The sequence below is a fragment of the Biomphalaria glabrata genome, chromosome 8 (assembly GCF_947242115.1).
Source record: "Biomphalaria glabrata chromosome 8, xgBioGlab47.1, whole genome shotgun sequence".
Lineage (NCBI taxonomy): Eukaryota > Metazoa > Mollusca > Gastropoda > Planorbidae > Biomphalaria > Biomphalaria glabrata.
The window spans coordinates 15,187,177-15,208,607 of NC_074718.1; the positions used below are offsets into that span (position 1 = coordinate 15,187,177).

The following is a 21,431-nucleotide window of genomic DNA, read 5'->3' on the forward strand; positions in this document are numbered from 1 at the left end:
GTTGAAATAAGCTTTGTAAAAACTATTTTGAGCTCTGTTAATTACTGCTATTTCTCAATCAGCATGACCTGACATCAGCTGAATATGTTTTGTTTATTAAACTTAACATCAGATGAATATGTTTAGTTTATTAGACTTAACATCAGCTTAATATGTTTTGCTTACTAGACTTAGCATAAGTTAAATATGTTTTGTATACTAGACTTAACATAAGCTGAATATGTGCTATATACAGGACTTAACATAAGTTGAATATGTTTTGTTTATTACACATAACATCACAGCTAAATATGTGCACGGCACTGATATCAACTGCACCTATTTTCTTGATTTGATAGTGACGAGCTCTTTATTGTTGGGTTATAGGGATTAAAAAAACTGAAATGTTAATAAACGTAAAACTTAGAAACATACAAGTACTGAAAAGCGTTTGTTTTTGTTTTTTTACAAATTAAAAGTTTTCTTTGCTGGATTTCAACCTTGCAAACATAGCAACAACTTCCTGTAAGTCAATATCTTCTTTTTTTTTAATTTAATAATTACGATTGAAGCATTACGAGACATTAGCATCAAGATCAAACATCAAACAGACTAGCAAGAGGCGTCCATGGCAACGCACTTCTCAGGAGTAGCTCAGAATTGCATACCTCCATATTTTTTATAGCCATTCTCACAATAAAGAATAAAGATCAGAAGGTGCGAAGAAAGCCGAAGTGCTAACTACCAACGTGTTAACAAGGTCAATGGTAGACTACAAATGATTTTCTATAATCTCCCTGGGACTTGGGTCACTTGAGTTGATGCAGAGTTGTGTCATGACGAACATTTCTTTACAGTTTGATTTTCATGGACATTTGGACTGAACCCTGGCCTCATCCTCACGCAGCGCATAAACAGGCCCACACTTGATGACCTGTGAGTACTTAGCTCTAACAGTTTCTAGTACTTGATTGAAATGACCTTTCTGTGTCACTGTAGCGTGTCACCGAGAGGTTAGTCTTGTAAATGAGAAATTACAAATGTGCTTGAAGTTTTCTTTATCGTGTTTTGTTATTCCTGTTCATTTCAATGATTCAGTTTCACACCCTAATGTGCACTCCTTATGTACAGTTTATGTTTTAACGGTACACTGCAGTATACCATCACTTCTGTCAAGTACAATTTATTTTCCTTGTTCAATACAAAAAAAAATAATTACCAGCCGTTAATTGACTAATTGGTTAATTTTTTGTCTACTTTATGAAAATTACTTCCACCTCCACTCATCTTAAAAAAAAAAACATTTAAAAGCAGCGCTACATTTTTTTTATTTAGCGGTTTCATAATACTGAGGTAAAGAAGAAACAAACACTTATGTTAAAAACGTGAAGGTCTACATTATGCGTGAAAGTGTTATTTTATAATTCATTATTGCAAACCAAGTGGCGGACCGGATTAAGCATTTGCGCTGGCCGAAGTTGGCCCGCGGACCGTAGTTAGCCCATTACTGCTCTAATTGATTCAGTTTGGCATGTTTCGTGCAGCTCACAGATAACATTATCATTGCGACTAAGAATCACCAGCTGAAAATAAACAACAGGAACTGAGCGTTGTTTCAAAATTGCTGACGTCACTTCCGTAAATCGTGTCAAAGAGGAAATGTAAAGGACGACATTAAAGGGAGACAACGAAGTCTGAAGTTAATCTCGCGAGTGACGCGTAGATCTCGGGAGATCTTCACCCCTAAATCTTGCTTGGTAATCATTCCCATACTGCATTATCTTCTGCCTGAACTAGATTGTAGAGGGGTTTGTACAAAACAAGCATAAACATCTTCTATTTATTCATGCTGATGTTCGGAGATGCCGAAACTAAATAGAATAATGATGTCAGAGCAGAGGATTCCCTTGACAGGAAACGACTCAAAGCATAGAAAATAATACTGTGGAAATGTAAGAATAGTTTTATTTTTACAATAATAAACATTAAGTTCTATGGTGCACATATTTATGTGGCCATATTACAAGATCTACGGGGCTCGCAAATAACTTCCTTCAGGTAACAGTAGGCCCTACCAGGATAAAGAAGAAGAGGCAGACAGAGAAAGAGATGGGAGGACAACATAAGAGAATGGACGGGCCTACCATTGAAAGAGGTTCTAAACAAGGCAAAAGACAGGGAGGAATGGAGAAAGACGGTCGACAAATCTTGCTTGGTGCCCCAACGGTCCATCAGACTAAGGGATAGGTAAAGGTAAAGTAAAAAAGATTCTGTGGTAAACTATGGTGTCATTTGGATAGTACATTATTCACCTCTGGGGCCGATTGAGTCTAAGAAGCGATTGAGAACATAGATACCCTAGTGATTTGGGGTCAAATTGGATTGAGTTTCTCTGTGAGCAGATGAACCCACCAGTTAATGTTAATTCCATTTTTATGAGCATTCTTGAAAGTGGACAAAATATCTAAAGATAAAAGAAAAAGAGATGAAGATAAAGTGAGATGAAGACATAGAGATGAAGATAAAGTGAAATGAAGACATAGAGAGATGAAGACATAGAGAGATGAAGACATAGAGAGATGAAGATAAAGTGAGATGAAGACATAGAGAAATGAAGATAAAGTGAGATGAAGACATAGAGAGATGAAGACATAGAGAGATGAAGATAAAGTGAGAGATGAAGATAAAGTGAGATGAAGACATAAAGAGATGAAGATAAAGTGAGATGAAGACATAGAGAGATGAAGACATAGAGAGATGAAGATAAAGTGAGATGAAGACATAGAGAGATGAAGATAAAGTGAGATGAAGACAAAGAGAGATGAAGATAATTTGAGATGAAGACATAAAGAGATGAAGATAAAGTGAGATGAAGACATAAAGAGATGAAGATAAAGTGAGATGAAGACATAGAGAGATGAAGACAAAGTGCATGGGCGGACTGGCTATATGGGCAAACGAGCAAATGCCCGGTGGGCCGGTACCAAATGGGCCGGTCTGGTCGCGACCAAAGAAAAAAAAAATCAATGCAGACAACTTTAAAAAAAAAGTGACAGCAGAAAGACACAAAGGCCAGAACACGTTTTCTTGTTTTTTTTTTAAATTATTATTACAATAAATTTTGTTTGAAATTCAACAAGAATATAATTTTAAGAATTACACTATACACTGTACGTATTATCATTTGTAAAACGTGAGACCGTACTTTCTGCTATGCATGAGCGGCATGGCCTTCAACACTACTTTGATGTCTTCGAGACTGTGTGGCCTGATCATTTTGCTGGTCGGCATGGGCCTTTGATGGCACTCCTATTTTTGTTTTGCTCATTCCCTCACCCGTTTTTTAATGGTTCCATTGGCAGTTAACGAAAAAGAGGGATAGGAAAGGATAAGCTAGAAAACTTTGATATAACGCGGCAAAAGGGGAGACAATTAGCTCTTTAACAAAACTTAATAGAAGTTAACAAACACGTACACACAGCCGCGAAATTGCAAACCACCCAACTTATTCATAGCTCAATATGGGTATAAAGTTCTACTTTCTGCGATTTGAAAAGAAAAAGTAAGTTTCTTGTTGTTTATTTGTATTAACATAAATCTAAAAATACTACACTTAAGACTTACAAAAAAATTATTATTTAATTAAAACATAAATCTAGATCGAAACCAATTATATACCGTTGTGATTAACGGCAAACTTATGCTTAGTATGAAGTCATTGATGATGTAAATTATTACAATAATTACAATAATTTATATAGCGCTGTCACATCCGATATTTAATGAAAGGAGATTTAGAATCATTTATATTTTAAATAATATATTCAGATACAAATCGCGTTTTTTGAGAATGTATTAGGACGAAGCAAGAGCTTTTCACATTTAGAAGTACCTCTCTAACCGTTCTGCTTTCTCTTATCTTTTAAAGGAATATATATAGTTCGTCCATCGTAGTTCGATTATGACCACTTTGTCATCCAGGGGGCTGAGGGCTTTGCACTGGGGTTTTATGTCTCCTCGTGTGGCTGGTGAGACCTATGTGAGCCCGGAATGTTCGGCCGCACACTAGGCAGGCTATTCCATCTAGAGCTAGTGTCATTGGCCTTGCTTTTCTTCTCTGGCGTTTTTTCTTCTGCCAGCTTTGTTCTCTTTTCCTCAGCAACCTGTGCGCCGGTTTTCACAGCGCGACGTCATGATGCTCTGTCATGTGCCCTTTCTCCCAGGTGGATGGGTCTATGCTGAACGCCTTCAGAGAAGCTTTGAGGGTGTCCCTGAAGCGTTTTCTTTGACCACCTTAAGAACGCTTTCCTTCGCTTAGTTGGCCATACAAGAGTCATTTAGGGATGCGGTGGTCTTCCATTCTGCATTACTGTCCTGCCGATCGCAGCTGGGACTGCATCAGGGTGTGTGGATGCTTTGCAGACCCGCTCTTTGAAGGACTTCAATATCTGGTATTTTGTCTTGCCATTTGACATTCAGTATTTTTCACAGACATGTCATGTGGAAGTGATTTAGTTTCTTTGCATGTTAACTGTACACTATCCATGTTTCTGAGGCATAGAGCAATGTAGAGGAGGATGACGGCTCGATAGACCCCTAGTTTTGTATTTGTGGTGATACCACTTTAAAGGAATGGTTTGTCAGGCAGGAAAACCAATGATTTAGCATATTTTAAGTCACAGATCAACATGCATGACACGTGAAATGCGTAGGACCTAATTATTTAATTTTTTTAAAGAAACGTCTGTAATCTATAAGTAATACCAAAAAGTTTGAAACTCATTAGGCTGCTATTGTAGTGTTTATAGTTTTCAGACTACATGCATGTATAAATAGAATACATTATGTAAGCCTACGAAAGCATACATCCAGTTTTTGATGCGTTATCAAACTTTATATATTTTGAATAGAATTAGGCTTACACCTATGATAAAACACATCTACAGTCACCAAATTTCATGAGCGTAGCCAAAAGTGGTTTTGTGGTCCCCCCCCCCCCATTCCAATACAAAACTAAAGCATTTTACCATTTTTTACCAGTCGCTGAACTCCAGTGAATAGCAAATTTAGTTTTTGATTTTTTTAGAGGAAGAGTAGCAGGCTAATTGCACTATAGATACCTCAGAATATGCATTTTTAAAGCTTAAAATAACAGAAATAATGCTTGGATCCGGGGCCCACTGGGGGAGCTTACGGCGCTCCCCTAGACTTCCTAGCTGTAGCTGTCCCTTGGCGGTGTGTACTGCCTTTCACTAATTATAGGAAGAGAGTATTCTAGAGTAGAAAAAACGTTTAAAAGAATGAAAGATAAGAATGTAATGAGGATTAATTACATATACACACACTAATATATATAAATATATGTATGTATATATATATATATATATATATATATATATATATATATATATATATATATATATATATATATATATATATATATATATATATATATAAATTGCGGAGGGGGTTCAACCCCCCCCCCCCACCGAGAATATATGACATGCCATTTGTGGGCCGGTTTAAATGGTAATGCCCGGGACGATTTTGATACCCACTCCGCCCCTGACAAAGTGAGATGAAGACAAAAAAGAGATGAAGATAAAGTGAGATGAAGACATAGAGAAATGAAGATAAAGTGAGATGAAGACATAGAGAGATGAAAACATAGAGAGATGAAGATAAAGTGAGAAGAAGACATAGAGAGATGAACATAAAGTGAGATGAAGACATACAGAGATGAGGATAAAGTGAGATGAAGACATAGAGAGATGAAGACATAGAGATATGAAGACATAGAGAGATGAAGACATAGAAAGATGAAGATAAAGTGAGATGAAGACATAGAGAGATGAAGATAAAGTGAGATGAAGACATAGAGAGATGAAGACATAGAGAGATGAAGACATGGAGAGATGAAGACATAGAGAGATGAAGATAAAGTGAGATGAAGACATAGAGAGATGAAGACATAGAGAGATGAAGACATAGAGAGATGAAGACATAGAAAGATGAAGATAAAGTGAGATGAAGACATAAATAAATGAAGATAAAGTGAGATGAAGACATAGAGAAATGAAGATAAAGTGAGATGAAGACATAGAGAGATGAAGATAAATTGAGAAGAAGACATAGAGAGATGAAGATAAAGTGAGATGAAGACATAGAGAGATGAAGACATAGAGAGATGAAGACATAGAGAGATGAAGACATAGAGAGATGAAGACAGAGAGATGAAGACATAGAGATATGAAGACATAGAGAGATGAAGACATAGAAAGATGAAGATAAAGTGAGATGAAGACATAGAGAGATGAAGATAAAGTGAGATGAAGACATAGAGAGATGAAGACATAGAGAGATGAAGACATGGAGAGATGAAGACATAGAGAGATGAAGATAAAGTGAGATGAAGACATAGAGAGATGAAGACATAGAGAGATGAAGACATAGAGAGATGAAGACATAGAAAGATGAAGATAAAGTGAGATGAAGACATAAATAAATGAAGATAAAGTGAGATGAAGACATAGAGAAATGAAGATAAAGTGAGATGAAGACATAGAGAGATGAAGATAAATTGAGAAGAAGACATAGAGAGATGAAGATAAAGTGAGATGAAGACATAGAGAGATGAAGACATAGAAAGATGAAGATAAAGTGAGATGAAGACATAGAGAGATGAAGATAAAGTGAGATGAAGACATAGAGAGATGAAGACATAGAGAGATGAAGACATAGAGAAATGAAGATAAAGTGATTTGAAGACATAGAGAGATGAAGATAAAGTGAGATGAAGACATAGAGAGATGAAGATAAAGTGAGATGAAGACATAGAGAGATGAAGATAAAGTGAGATGAAGACATAAAGAGATGAAGATAAAGAAAGATGAAGACATATTTTTTAGCTTTATTTCATGCTTTTAGCTTTCTCAATACGAAATGACCTTATTACTTGTCTGGATCAGTTGGGAAAAGGGGGGGGGGGAGAAGAACGGAGTATCTGTGTTAATGTTACGGTGATTGCTTTTTAAATGTATTTATAAAAACAACAAAAACTCAGGTCTCAAGCCTACTCATGCTAACGTATAAACTACTGAGCCTGTTAAGTGCTTATGAAAATAGTATAGTATAGTTTAGTTATCTATTGTTTCAAACTTTAAAGCGTCGATCTACAAAGGGGACTAATTTAACTTATACCACCACACCAGTCAAGTACACTTTCTTTCCCTTGTTCAATATGAAACAAAATAATTAATTACCAATAGTTTATTAAAGTTTTTTTTTTAATTGGTTATTGTTTTGTCAGGTAAAAGAAATCATTGTGGAAGTGTTCTACACGAAATTAGGAAAGAGATAACATACACAATAACCTAAAAACTTGGTACCTTAGAACAGCTATTCTGTGTCACTTATCAGGTGTGCTCATCATTATCTCAAATGTGAAGTGTGAGGACCACTGAACGGGATAATGTGAAACTCTTTTTATTGCATTTTTCGTTTTTCTTTTTAAAGCGGATCAAATGAAGAAAAAAACTGCTCAACATTCTTTGTGTCCTGGTGTGGATCAGGACACAGAGCAGTCAGTCTAAAGTCAGACCACATTAAAATGAACTGAGTGGCGATACGCCTCAAGAGTAAAACGTGACATGTGCAGATTATTGCTTGCAGACGTGATCACTTGAACGACGATACTCTCCCTTGTGTTTTTTTTTTTTTGGGGGGGGGGGGTCACAGGAGTGCTGTTTGGGAGTGGACGGAGTAGGGAGGACAAGAGTGGACAGGCCCCTTAGAAGGGGGAGGGGTCAACGAGTGAGCATATATAAATTGAATTCTGGGACACGACGGAAAGAACATTAAATGTCGTCACAGGTATAGAGTTGAGTTGGTCCTGAATTCAAGAAATGAGGTTTGTGGTATCTTGTTGAATAATCTGTGTTTGTATCCATTACTGCTAGTACGTCTCTAACAAACACTTTACAAACATGAGTGAATAGAAAAGATATGGGTGGGTCTAGGTAAAGAAAGAAACAAAAAGAGGCCATTTCTTTTTACAAAGCTTTTATCAACTCACACTGTCTGTCTGTCTGTCTGTCTGGTACAAAGCTTGTACACGTTATTTCTCCCACACCCAATCTCGTAAAAAAATTAAAGTTCCTCTTTCAGACCTTGTGGTCTATAGAGCAGATGGTGTAAAGTTCCTCTTTCAGACCTTGTGGTCTATAGAGCAGATGGTGTAAAGTTCCTCTTTCAGACCTTGTGGTCTATAGAGCAGATGGTGTAAAGTTCCTCTTTCAGACCTTGTGGTCTATAGAGCAGATGGTGTAAAGTTCATCTGCTTCAGTGGCCTATGGTTAACAAGCGTGTCAGGTGGCCAGCACAACGTCCAATTGCCTTTACTTTTCCCCAACAAATCACTTTTAGTATAGAATTCACACAATTTGTATACGAATTTATTACTTATGTTAATAATATATACTAATTATTTATATTTCAACCTACTTTTAGATTATTTCTCCCCCCCCCCCACCACTAGTATGTTGGACGATTTGGTGGGGTCGATAGGGGGCGATGGCATCAATCCCGCCCGCCCCGTTAACTTTCGAGTGGGGGGGGGCGCGATCCAATTTATTTGTAGAAATCACATCTTGCTAACAGAATCAATTAAATATCTATGTGGTTAAAACTTGTTATTGATGTTTTAACAGATCTTTATATTATGTCGTTCACTTGTTGGCCGATTGGGTGGGTGGGGGGGGGGGGCGAATACCTCTACTGCCCTTCCCACCTAAACCCTTTGAGAGGGGGGGAGGGTCCTGTTTTTACGGGGAAATCATAGTTTGTAAACAAAATTAGTTGAATATCTTTATAATATAAGGTACATGTTGATATTTTAACCTATTTGTATATTATGTCGCACCACACTCTAATCTAAAATTTTATCATTAGTAAATATAAAATGAAAATGGGTTGCACTAGGTGGGAGAGGCGATACATGCAATCGCCTTCCGCCTATCGGACAATCCTATGCTTTTTTTAGCGGCCCCCGAAAGGGGAAAAGACGCTGTTAGTTTTGTGTGAAATGTCTGTCCGTCTGACCGTCTGTCCGTCTGTCCGTCCGTCCCATTTAGATCTCGTAAACTATTAAAGGTATTGAAAATCCGACTTCACAATATTTTAGACCATTCAAAGTTCTGATGCAACGGCTACTTTTTTTTCCTGAAAGCGAAAATTTTTTAAATCAGTTATGCAATCAGTTTTTTAAAGAGAAAAAGCTAATTAGTATGCATTATAAGTTAGACCTGACTTAAAACGAATAGTAATCTTATAAACTTTATTTTCTTGAACATTATTTTTTTTTGAGGAATTTTTTTTTTTTTTTTTTGAGGATTCGAATAAGAGATTGAGCCTTTTCAAAACAATTAAATTATTTATAAGGTTTCAGTTAGGCCTGGAGAGGCGCGGTAGCTGAGTGGTAAAGCACTTGTCTTCGAATCCTGGTGAAGACTGGGATATTCAACTTCGGAATCCTTGGGCGCCTCTGAGTCTACCCAGCTCAAATGGGTACCTGACATTAGTTGGGGAAAAGTAAAGGCGGTTGGTCGTTGTGCTGGCTACATGACACCCTCGTTAACCTTAGGCCACAAAAACAGATGAACTTTACATCATCTGCCCTATAGACCACAAGGTCTGAAAGGGAACTAGTTAGGCCAGGTTCACATCTAACTTTGCATTCACTTGCACCTATCCTTTGATCTGCTGCACTGTTGGGGCACTACACACGATCTGTCAACCTTCTTTCTCCATTCTTGTCTCTCATTTGTCTTTGATATAATTTCATTTGGATATTCTTTCTGAAAATACTGAAGCCTGCCTGGGAGGACCACTTAGGGGGCCGATTTTAAGTTTGTGTTTCCACACAAACTGTCTTTGTAACCTTGTTCTTTTTGTATTATAGTTAAGAAATTACAAAATTAAAAAAAATAAATCTGTCACTAATATAATTTATATATGCTATAAATTCTTATATCGAGTCGCCCCACCCCTATTCTTTAATGCCAAATGCAATCATTAACAGAAATTATAAAAAGGAGCGAGGATTAGGCCTAATCGTTTTCACTCAACTACCCCAACCCCATCTCGGATGAAAACATGACGTTTTGAAACAGAATAGTCAAATATGGCGTCAAAGTTAATGTAATTTCACATGAATGTATCATATTTTTTTAAAGAAAGACTTTGCTTTGGAAAATTTATAATCCATACAAAATTTTTCAGTCTAAGACAAACGATTGAGATAAACCCAAATATTCAATAAACTTCACTCCAAGAGTTTATACGAATGTTAGGGTTCACTCTGGTTTGTAATATAGATTATATAGTGTGTGTTTTTTTAAAATGTATGTTTCTTTGAATCTCTGACGGATCAAGAGCTTTTGTATAAGGCGGAGCATTTTTTACAATCCATACAGTATCATGTATACCTCAAGGAACAGTCTTAGGTCCACTACTATTTTTAATTTACATAAATGATTTACCAAATTGCATTAGTTCAGGAACAAAAGTCAGATTATTTGCAGACGATTGCATAATATATAGAACAATAAAAACAACACAAGACACAGATATTTTACAAAGAGAATTAGATGAATTCCAGAAATGGAAATCAAATTGGAGCATGTCATTCCACCCAGAAAAATGTCAGTTATTAAGAGTAACACAAAAAACTAAAACTAATTAATTCCACTTATCTTATTCAAGGTAACCAGTAACTCAGACTAACAACTAAAAACGCAAAATACCTAGGTGTTATAATAAATGATAAACTGTCATGAAATCCACATATTGATGAAACTATAAAAAATCAAATAAAGCATTAGGGTTTATTAAAAGAAATTTCTATAAATCAAATAAGAACATAAAACTAAAATGTTCTTTAACCTTGGTTTGGCCAATAATAGAATATGCATTTTCTGTTTGGGACCCCTCAACTCAAGAAAACATAATGAAACGTAACATAACAAACGAATATTCACATTTGACTAGAGTAACACTAAATTTTGAAAGACATAAAGATAAAGGCATATTCCTCATTCCGTATGCGAGGACAAGTTTGTACAAATGCTCTTTCTTCCCTAGTGTTATTAGAGCATGGAAATGGGTTGCCTGATATCCCCCCCCCCTTTTCCGAAAAAAAAAAACGCAATGGAGGTTTTTCGGCAGATTTGAATCAGCTGGTAGGGTAGATATTTAAAAAATATTTTACGAATTGAAGAAACCATTGATACCTCTTTCACGCACACATCATTTTGTATATCAATATAGTCTACCTCATTTGTTAAAAAGATTTATACATTAAGACTAAAACCAAATAAACAACAAATTTATAATCTTAAAAATTATCTAAGCCGCACATTCTTTAGTTGGGAACATTCGGATTTTCTATTACAAAAAAAAAAAAAATAAAATAAAAAAATTAGCCCAAGTTTTATCAATTCTAAATCTGGACCTGTTTTAATACTGCGAATGTATTAAAAAAAACTACACCAATGATACGATTAGATAACGATTTATAGCATATAAACTCTTGTAATTTCATACCAAGCTTGTAATTAATTCTGTTGGTTTAAATAATTGAGCGAAAATTTACATTGCAATGTGTTAATAAAATCTGGGTGATGGATAACAAAGACCATTAGTTTACTAGTAGTGACAAAATGACATAGTGACAGACACCTCTGCGTTGAGTTTAGGAAAGCTTTGACAAAAGCATGAAGCAGCATTCTTTTTTAATTTTAATATGTATTTTATATAAGGAGAGATAGATAGAGAGAGAGAGAGAGAGAGAGAGAGAGAGAGGGCATGAGGAATTTTCAGCCCTGAGTGAACTTTTTTTAAAATTCATTGATGCATTCACCAAGATACTCCCTTCTTCACTCCTCTTGTTAATAAGTTATAAAAAATTTTACCACTTGAATATGAAGTAAATTATTTTTAAAACAAAAGACATATTTAAGATGATGCAGATCGCGGGCGTCACCCATGGTTTCTCGATGACCGGGGGATGCTTGAGAACATTGACTCGTTTCTCTATTCCATGTTTTTTTTTTCCTCCAGAAATTCGTCCTTGAAAAAGTCTCCGACTGAATAACGAACTGTCAAAACAATTGTGATGTCCAACATTTGGTCTCCGGTCAAGTAGATAAGAGTACAAACAGAAGATTTTAGGAATTTTTTAGCTTGTCCTTTGCGTCCTTTGTACTATATTACCAATAAGTTTTAAGATTATCTGTTAATTGGATTCTAAGTAGATCTAATTTTGTTTGTATATGGAATTCTCATTTTCATATGGCAATCTCCTTCCTTTAAGTAATGTGCTTATGTTATACAGCGAGTCAGCAATGGTCTTTGTGATCTCCTTGAAGTTATGCAGGGCTTTGAATTGTAATCGCCGTGTATACATATATTTTAGAGCAGTTATTAAAATAGGACAGATTGAGAACATTTAATTAGGCGAAATGTTTTACTGACTTTCTCGTTGTCTTGAGACATGGTCATTCTAACAGACCGTCAGAATCTTGATTAAGACATGGTCTTTCTAACAGACCGTCAGAATCTTGATTAAGACATGGTCATTCTAACAGCCCGCCAGAATCTTGATTAAGACATGTTCATTCTAACAGACCGTCTGAATTTTGATTAAGACATGGTCATTCTAACAGACCGTCAGAGTCTTGATTAAGACATGGTCATTCTAACAGCCCGCCAGAATCTTGATTAAGACATGGTCATTCTAACAGACCGTCAGAATCTTGATTAAGACATGGTCATTCTAACAGACCGTCAGAATCTTGATTAAAACATGGTCATTCTAACAGCCCGCCAGAATCTTGATTAAGACATGGTGATTCTAACAGACCGTCAGAATCTTGATTAAGACATGGTCATTCTAACAGACCGTCAGAATCTTGATTAAGACATGGTGATTCTAACAGCCCGCCAGAATCTTGATTAAGACATGGTCATTCTAACAGACCGTCAGAATCTTGATTAAGACATGGTCATTCTAACAGACCGTCAGAATCTTGATTAAGACATGGTCATTCTAACAGCCCGCCAGAATCTTGATTAAGACATGGTCATTCTAACAGACAGTCAGAATCTTGATTAAGACATGGTGATTCTAACAGATCGCAAACTTCACCCTCAGTTTCTAGATGACTGGCTTGATGGACTGGTTGGATTACTCAAAGTTTTCTTTACAAATTCGCTTTTCTTTTTTGTTAAAGCTAAGCTCGAGATTCCAACTGATCTACTACTGTATTTGAAAGACAACGAACTGTCTCCATTGCAATTCAAAATCTTTTGCCTCCCTTGAAGTCGACAATGTATGACCTTCTGACGACTGGACCCTCGCAAGTTTTCATCACCTTGTTTTGTTGTGTCTCTCTGATGTAGACCAATGTTACTGTTTGCAATTATACTAAATGTCTTTAAAAAAAATTTAGTTGTATTTTTTGTCTGGGTGGTTAGTTAATGTAAAAAGGACCCTCACTGCTGGTTCATTAAGACACTATTCAAAGACAGTCAAGACTCTGACTTCCTGTCCGCTTTTTTTTTTTTGAATTAAATTGAGAAATTCAGAGGTTAGTGTCAGTAATAGAGGAAGTGAAATCAAAGTAACGAGTCATTTAGAGAGGGATAGGTTTTAACAAGCATAACAATTTGTGATGAAAAGTACCAACTGATTCAAAGCATCGATAAATTCGAATCACTCTTTCAACCAAAGAAACGTTAAAACATATATGAAAGAATTTAAATGTTTGATCCAAAATAAGTATTCCGCAGGTCGCTATGGCATTAAACAATGAACGGAAACTAATACTGAAGTATTCATGAATATGGTTAAATTTGTTGGGTTTATTCCCCTTAAATAATTGTTGACGCTGTTTCTCCCTCACGCATTCACCGTACAAGCTGAAACTTTAAACAATGATTTATTGTACTTAACAAAACATGAATTAATTTTAAAAAATACTTAATACGTCAATTAGTTAATGGTAATAGATTATTTTGTTTGATATCGAATAATGGAAATATTTTGTACATTATTGATAAATATAGTTTTAAGGGCGGAGTTCTTCCCCTTTAGATAATTTTTTTTAAAGGATTTTGTTTATATTTTGTTTATATTTTGTTTATATTTTGTTTATATTTTGTTTATATATGTATGTTCTCGGTCGTGAACAAAAGAAAAGCAATTGCAGACCTGTACATATCTATGAACTTTGAACTTATGATGTCATTGTGGACCTGTACATATCTATGAACTTTGAACTTATGATGTCATTGTGGAGCTGTACATATCTATGAACTTTGAACTTATGATGTCATTGTGGACCTGTACATATCTATGAACTTTGAACTTATGATGTCATTGTGGACCTGTACATATCTATGAACTTTGAACTTATGATGTCATTGTGGACCTGTACATATCTATGAACTTTGAACTTATGATGTCATTGTGGAGCTGTACATATCTATGAACTTTGAACTTATGATGTTCGCGTCCTGCCTGAAGGAACTTCAAAAGCTGGGAATTAACAATGTTTACGTTGTGGTTTTGTACCTAACTTCGAAACTAAAGTGTATTGAGTAGAGCAGGGGTGGGCAAATTACGACCCGCGGGCCACATGCGGACCGCCAGAGTGTTTTTTATGCGGCCCGCCAGAGTGTTTTATGCGGACCGCGGACACCTACAGACATCAGGTGTGCACACAGATTATACATAGAAAAATATTAAAAATAAATAATTCTAAATATCTGTATAAATTAAAGAAACGTCTGACTCTTATCACTTATAATGAAGAGGCTAAAGAAACAGATTCTATACATGTCATTCTTAAAAAGTTTAGACTAAAAGAAGATTATTCTTATTGGTAATATTTCGAAACATTCAGTCAAAGACGCAAACTCATGCTAGTATTTATTTAGTGCTCTGTAGAACGATGTTGTAAGTGTTGGGTTGGAACAAGATGGCAAGTGGAACAACTGATGGAGCTCGTGCTCTGGCTGGGAAAAAATAGCTTTTTCATTAATTAAAAAACAAAATCCCAGCCATAGGCTCTAAACGGGAAAGTTTGCGCAAAGCTGCATTGACTATCAAACATATCATTGACCCAATTATTCCAGTGATCAAACTTAACAGAGTTTAACAGTTTAACAGTTAAGTAGATTAGGAATTGAAACATTCCGATGTTCTATACCACAGTTAGATCCACTGGCTTAGCACGGGCAAGGTATTGAGAAGAATATGGAATCCCAAGGGAAAAATTGTTCTGTTCCTCGAAGGCCATGTACATTGTTAGTAATATTTCTAATGAACAGTGGATGAAGATGTGATGTTTTTCATCGAAAATATTCAATAGCTTGTTTGCACATGAAATGTATGATATTGTTAAATCTTTTCTAAATGCTTCTTCTTCTTCGTTATAATTTTTACATGTCGGAGGGTTCAGATCAGTAATCCTATATCTGAGATGAACTGCGCAGTGGTTTACAGATTAGGCAGTTCTCCGTATAGTGTTTGTTCTATAGGATGGTTTTGGGGCCAGAGTTTTGCATGAGCATCTTGATATAGTATGCAGCTTCAAAGGACATGCTCAGCATTCTCTGGTGATGCTCCACAAGGGCAGGTTTCGCTCGTACCGACTTTTCTTTTCAAACAAAGGCTCCCTCTTTCTCCAGTCAAGCAATTGAAAACATCTTTTGTCATTTTCTTTTGCTGAAAGGTGAAACCTTTCTATTGAAATGGTTGAAGAACTTATTTGGATTCCATGATTGTGAAATTTGAAAGCAAATTTTAAGACGTCAAATACTTGAATCAGTTTTCAATACACTCAGTTCACCATTTAGTGCGGAAGCTGATCCAGCTCAAAAGGACATACCTCCAAGTATATTGTGACATGAAAGAGAAGTTCTAGTCAGTTCTTCCGAGGGAGTTTTGTGGGTGCCAAAAGCTGTATTTCCACACTTTAAAAAACTGGAGGCAAAACTTTCACATTATTTGGGTCCACTGACATCTGTAAAAAAAATAAATCTTTTTTTGCTTGAAACTAAACAAGTGTAAGAGCAGATGCTGACTGACTGTAATTTGAAAGCAGTCACAAGGATAACAACTAGTGAGCTAGTTCTACAGCTCCGGAACTTTATGCACGCGTATAAACAGTTAAATGCTTCACATTAAGTAAAACTATACAAGTGAAATGTTAGGATGTAAAAAGACCATTGTGAGATTAAAAAATAGTCGTAAAATTATAATCTGCCAACTCTTGTTGTAATTCCCCAATTGGGTCTGTTAATAAAAATGTTAATGTATAATACAGTATACATGTAAATTAAAAGACAGCTCGCGTATTTTTCTAATTTGTATGTACATATTTTAAATATAAATATATATGCGGCCCGCCATTGCTGCATTTTTTAAAAATGCGGCTTCGATAGAAAAGGTTGCCCACTCCTGGAGTAGAGATAGTAAAGCGTATTGAGAAGAGGTATTAAAGTGTATTGAGTAGAGGTAGTAAAGTGTATTGAGTAGAGGTAGTAAAGTGTATTGAGTAGAGGTATTAAAGTGTATTGAGTAGAGGTATTAAAGTGTATTGAGTAGAGGTATTAAAGTGTATTGAGTAGAGGTAGTAAAGTGTATTGAGTAGAGGTAGTTAAGTGTATTGAGTAGAGATATTAAAGTGTATTGAGTAGAGGTATTAAATTTTATTGAGTAGAGGTATTAAAGTGTATTGAGTAGAGGTATAAAAGTGTATTGAGTAGAGGTATAAAAGTGCATTGAGTAGAGGTATTAAAGTGTATTGAGTAGAGGTATAAAAGTGTATTGAGTAGAGGTATTAGAGTGTATTGAGTAGAGGTATTAGAGTGTATTGAGTAGAGGTATTAAAGTGTATTGAGTAGAGGTATTAAAGAGATTTGTTCGTGTAATTAGTAAGTAATGTTTGCAATATGCAAAATACTTTAATATATTATACTATTAACTTTATTATATAAATAAAACAAGTTAAATTAGAAAGTGTCAATTGGTTATTTTCTCACAAAAATAGACAATATTGAAAGCTCAATTTCGCTCTTTTCTTCGTGTTTCTGGAAATAGCTCCAAGAAAAGTGTATTAAAAGAATAAAATTAAAATGTATTTTTATGCAAAGACATATATACCATTAAAATTATTTTTTAAAGGCAGTTTTGTGCAGTTTGTTCGTCTATTAATAGGCGTATATACAATTTGAAACTCCGGATTTCACCAAAGAACCTATAGTGCTGAAAATAAAGATCACTGGTCTAATAAACACAAGTCCTTACTTAATTGTTTAAAGTATAAATTATATAAGCTAATAAAGCTTGTGGCCAGTTGTGCATATTTTAAAAAATGATATAGAGTAAAGTGCGAAGTTCGAGCAGCCCCGATTTGTCAAGAGGTTCGAACAGTTCACTTTTTATTGCTAAAACTTTTTTATTTGAATGTTTACCAAATTACTACTATATTGCTACTGCGCATGGACCTTTTTTCTTTACTTCCGACACATACTATTTCCTTTTCCTTGTAAAGGCTAAGTTCATGGTGAGGTCAAACTCAGGAGGTGTGGAATTATTCTTTTTTACTACCCGGTAGTGAAGGAAATGGGTAATGGACTTAAGGCTATTTTTAAGTCTGATTGCTCATCAGCTTAAAGAGACTATTTGAAGTTGTGGAGGGTGGGAAATGGTGCAATGGATGGTGTTCTTGCGCTGGAGTAAAAAGAAAATGACTTTATAGTGAAAATTAAATATTAAAACATGTTTTTAGATATATCTACAAATATGTTTCCGTTGGTCCTACGACATCTTATACTTTTACGACATTCCATTCAATCGCTTTGTGGTGATCTCCATCGCCGAGAGATTAATTTCTACTTGTAGGCAGCGTAATGGGTGAGAACAATGTACACGCAGGGGCCGCCGGCGAGTTTCCGTTGTCATAGTGTTTTTGTGTTGATGACGCATTAAGAGCATTTGTTTGATATCAAATAGTTGTTCCCTTCACAAAGACTCATTTAATCCTTTAAACTGGTTGACACATGTACCTCAAGTGTATGTTTGAATTTGTTTCAAACACACAAATGCCGTGGTCCTATTGTAAGTTGAGTTTCTTGACTGAGCATTTCACTTGCCATCCCGTGGGTCTAAAGCGGGAACTTTGTTGCGTGATTATTCAAATTCCCATTGAAGCAAGGTATTTGTTCAAATTATCCAATTGTTCAATGTCAAAAATCTGTTCTTTCCCCCTCCCCCTTTCTTTTTCAACTTTATCCCTCTCTCCCTCTCGTCTCTACCCTCTTCCCCCTCTCTCCCTCTCCCTCACACGCAACCCAAAGATTTTTTTTTCGGGGAGAGGAAACAAAATATATGTGGTGTTGAGGGTGGTGGTGGTAAGATCTCTTCTAGAAACCCCAACACAGTTTTACACTTGTTTGGTCATTCGGTGTCAGTGCGAGACCTTTTAATTGAAAGACAAGGGAGATTACTGCGGCGAACATTAACACTTGTCAGTCCAAGGGCTTGAGTTGTCTCATAAATACTAAATACAGATGTGATACAACTTTTTTTTTTGTTTGGAAATAAGACACGCGTTTCTTAACCGTATATTTGCCAATTGCTTGTACTCCCCTGCTACGAAATAGAGGACAAGAATCAACTAGAGGACAGGGATAAAAATGGAGGAAATGGAGAACAAGGAAGAAAGATATATATAAAGTGTATTGAGGTGTGTGTGTGTGGAGGGGGTCGGGTCGGGTAAATGCTGCCTGGTCATGCGGTTTGCAATCTGGAATGTCGTCTCAATGGCCCGAAGCATGACGTTTTGGCGCAGTCGTTTTGGCGCAGCCGTTTTGGCGCGATAGATCACATTGTTTATGTTCGTTGCATTATTTCTATAAACATAAATGATACGTACATAAGTTTTGTATGTGAGTTTGTGTCTAACGTAATTTTTCATGGTGGTGAACGAGAGATATTTTTGTCCATTATTATTGGTAAGAAAAATTTGATGCAAATTGAAATGGAAAAGAAAAATGATTTGTTTAATTTCTAATACCATCAGCAACAAAAAATGATTTGTTCAATTTGTAATAACATCAACAACAAAAATGATTTGCTCAATTTGTAATACCATCAACAACAAAAATGATTTGTTCAATTTGTAACACCATCAACAACAAAAATGATTTGTTCAATTTGTAATAACATCAACAACAAAAATGATTTGTTCAATTTGTAATAACATCAACAACAAAAAATGATTTGTTCAATTTGTAACACCATCAACAACAAAAAATGATTTGTTCAATTTGTAATACCATCAACAACAAAAATGATTTGTTCAATTTGTAATACCATCAACAACAAAAAATGATTTGTTCAATTTGTAATACCATCAACAACAAAAATGATTTGTTCAATTTGTAATACCATCAACAACAAAAAACGATTTGTTCAATTTGTAATACCATCAACAACAAAAAATGAATACTGATGAATGTCATCCTGTGCGTGTCGCTCACCTGACGTTTAGTTTATGTTAGGGGGGGGGGGGGAGTATGTTAATACCAAGGTCCCAAGTCGAGGTCTGACCTTTCATACTTTCTATATTTCATATGTTTTGAATGTTCCCTCAGAATTAAGGATTATAACATTCTAATACAAACCTGCCATAGGATGGTTTAAATTTGCGACGGGAAGGGTTTGAACCCGGGTTTTTCAAGAACGTCTATCTAGAGACAATACCACACGACCAGGCAGCCATCCATAGTTCACACTATGTCCATTAATCAATGTGACTTATCTTTTAATGGATTTATCTGCGTGTTTGTGTTTCACATCATTTTCTTAAACATTTTGACTTGTGCATGCTTGTTTATTAAGAGGCTCTTTTTTATTTAAAAAAACAACAACAAGAAAAAGATACAAAATACTTTAAAACACACACAAAAAAAAAGACAAAGCTTATACGAAGTGTAATTCTATCAATTAGTTTGTTAGTTAGTTACTAGTTCGGAAAATGGGGGGGGGGGCGGAAAGAAAGAAATGGATATCTGGGTGGTTTTTACTGGAATTGGTTTTTACTTAAAAGCATTTACAAACGTTTATTTCTCACTTTAAACGTTTCTTAGCTTGTGGGACATTTAACTAATGGCAATACTTTTAAAAATGTGTTTTTAAAATAAAAATCAATGAATTTAATCCAATGCGATTGGCAGATTTCACATATATATATATGGGGGGGGGGGGGAGAGGGAAGCATGTCATTGCCAGGTAGGACTCTGACTTATTGTATATTCATGAAATAATCAAAACCTTTGTCAAAATACAATTCGGTGGATGGAGATAGAACTCATACTCTACATACAATAATATAATATAGTGAAATTAACTCTCTTATATAAAAGTTACCTGTTTCTTAAATTATAGTCAGAATATCTCGCGCCAAAACGACCCTTGCGCCAAAAGGGCTTGCACCAGAACGGTCGCGTCAAAACGGTCGTGCCAAAACGGCTGCTCCAAAACGTCACATAACGTTCGTACCCTGCCCTCCGCCACCTCCTTCGTCCTGCAAGAGGCTTGGGTTACTCTTCAAGTTCAATCATTGAGTCAAAGTTTAGAAAAAACAAAACAAAAAATCTCAGTTTCAGAAAACCGTAATAGCAGCTGAACATTTTTTGAACACTACAATGACCACTACATTGAACACTAGAATGACCACTACATTGAACACTAGAATGACCACTACATTGAACACTAGAATGATCACTACAATGAACACTACATTGATCACTACATTGATCACTATTCAAACTATGAAGGAATCGAATTTAAATGGTACTTTGAGTTATTGACATCTAAAAGTAATAGACTCACTGAAGGAGGGTACATATACACCTTTCCTTACAGGCGCCGCTCTTTAATTAAGGGCAGGGGAAACACTCAAAAATGATAGATTTGGAAAAAAAAATCGATTTTTAGTTTTTACATGTTTCAAATAGTTCAACATGTTTTGCACGTATTTTACTTAATGATAACATTGAAAAATAATATTTAATATGTAAAAAATGCATTTAATAATGGTCACCTTTTCATAATAAGAGCTGAAAATGACCAAAATACCCATTGTTTTTACTTGATTTTCGTAAACAATAATTAAAGGGAGCCCGCCATGTTTGGCCTCATTGGAAAGCTTGTCCTTTTTTCTCTAAGGTCAGACTATAAAAAGACATCCAATGAAAAATAATTATTTAAGTCTGAACATTCTTCCCTCCTATATAAATGCGTTTCTTGGCTATAAAAAGAACTGCCAAGACCTACATATCTTCTGTTTACAAACACGAATAAATACGATTGGTTCAAAATG

The 21,431-nt window shown here is 35.5% G+C and overlaps 1 protein-coding gene across 1 annotated transcript in view; it reads right to left on the reverse strand.

Moving 5' to 3' along the window:
- The window catches only part of LOC106065272 (transmembrane protein 272-like), a 133,288-nt gene that overhangs the window by 53,860 nt on the left and 57,997 nt on the right, over nucleotides 1-21,431 (reverse strand). The window lies entirely within an intron of this gene.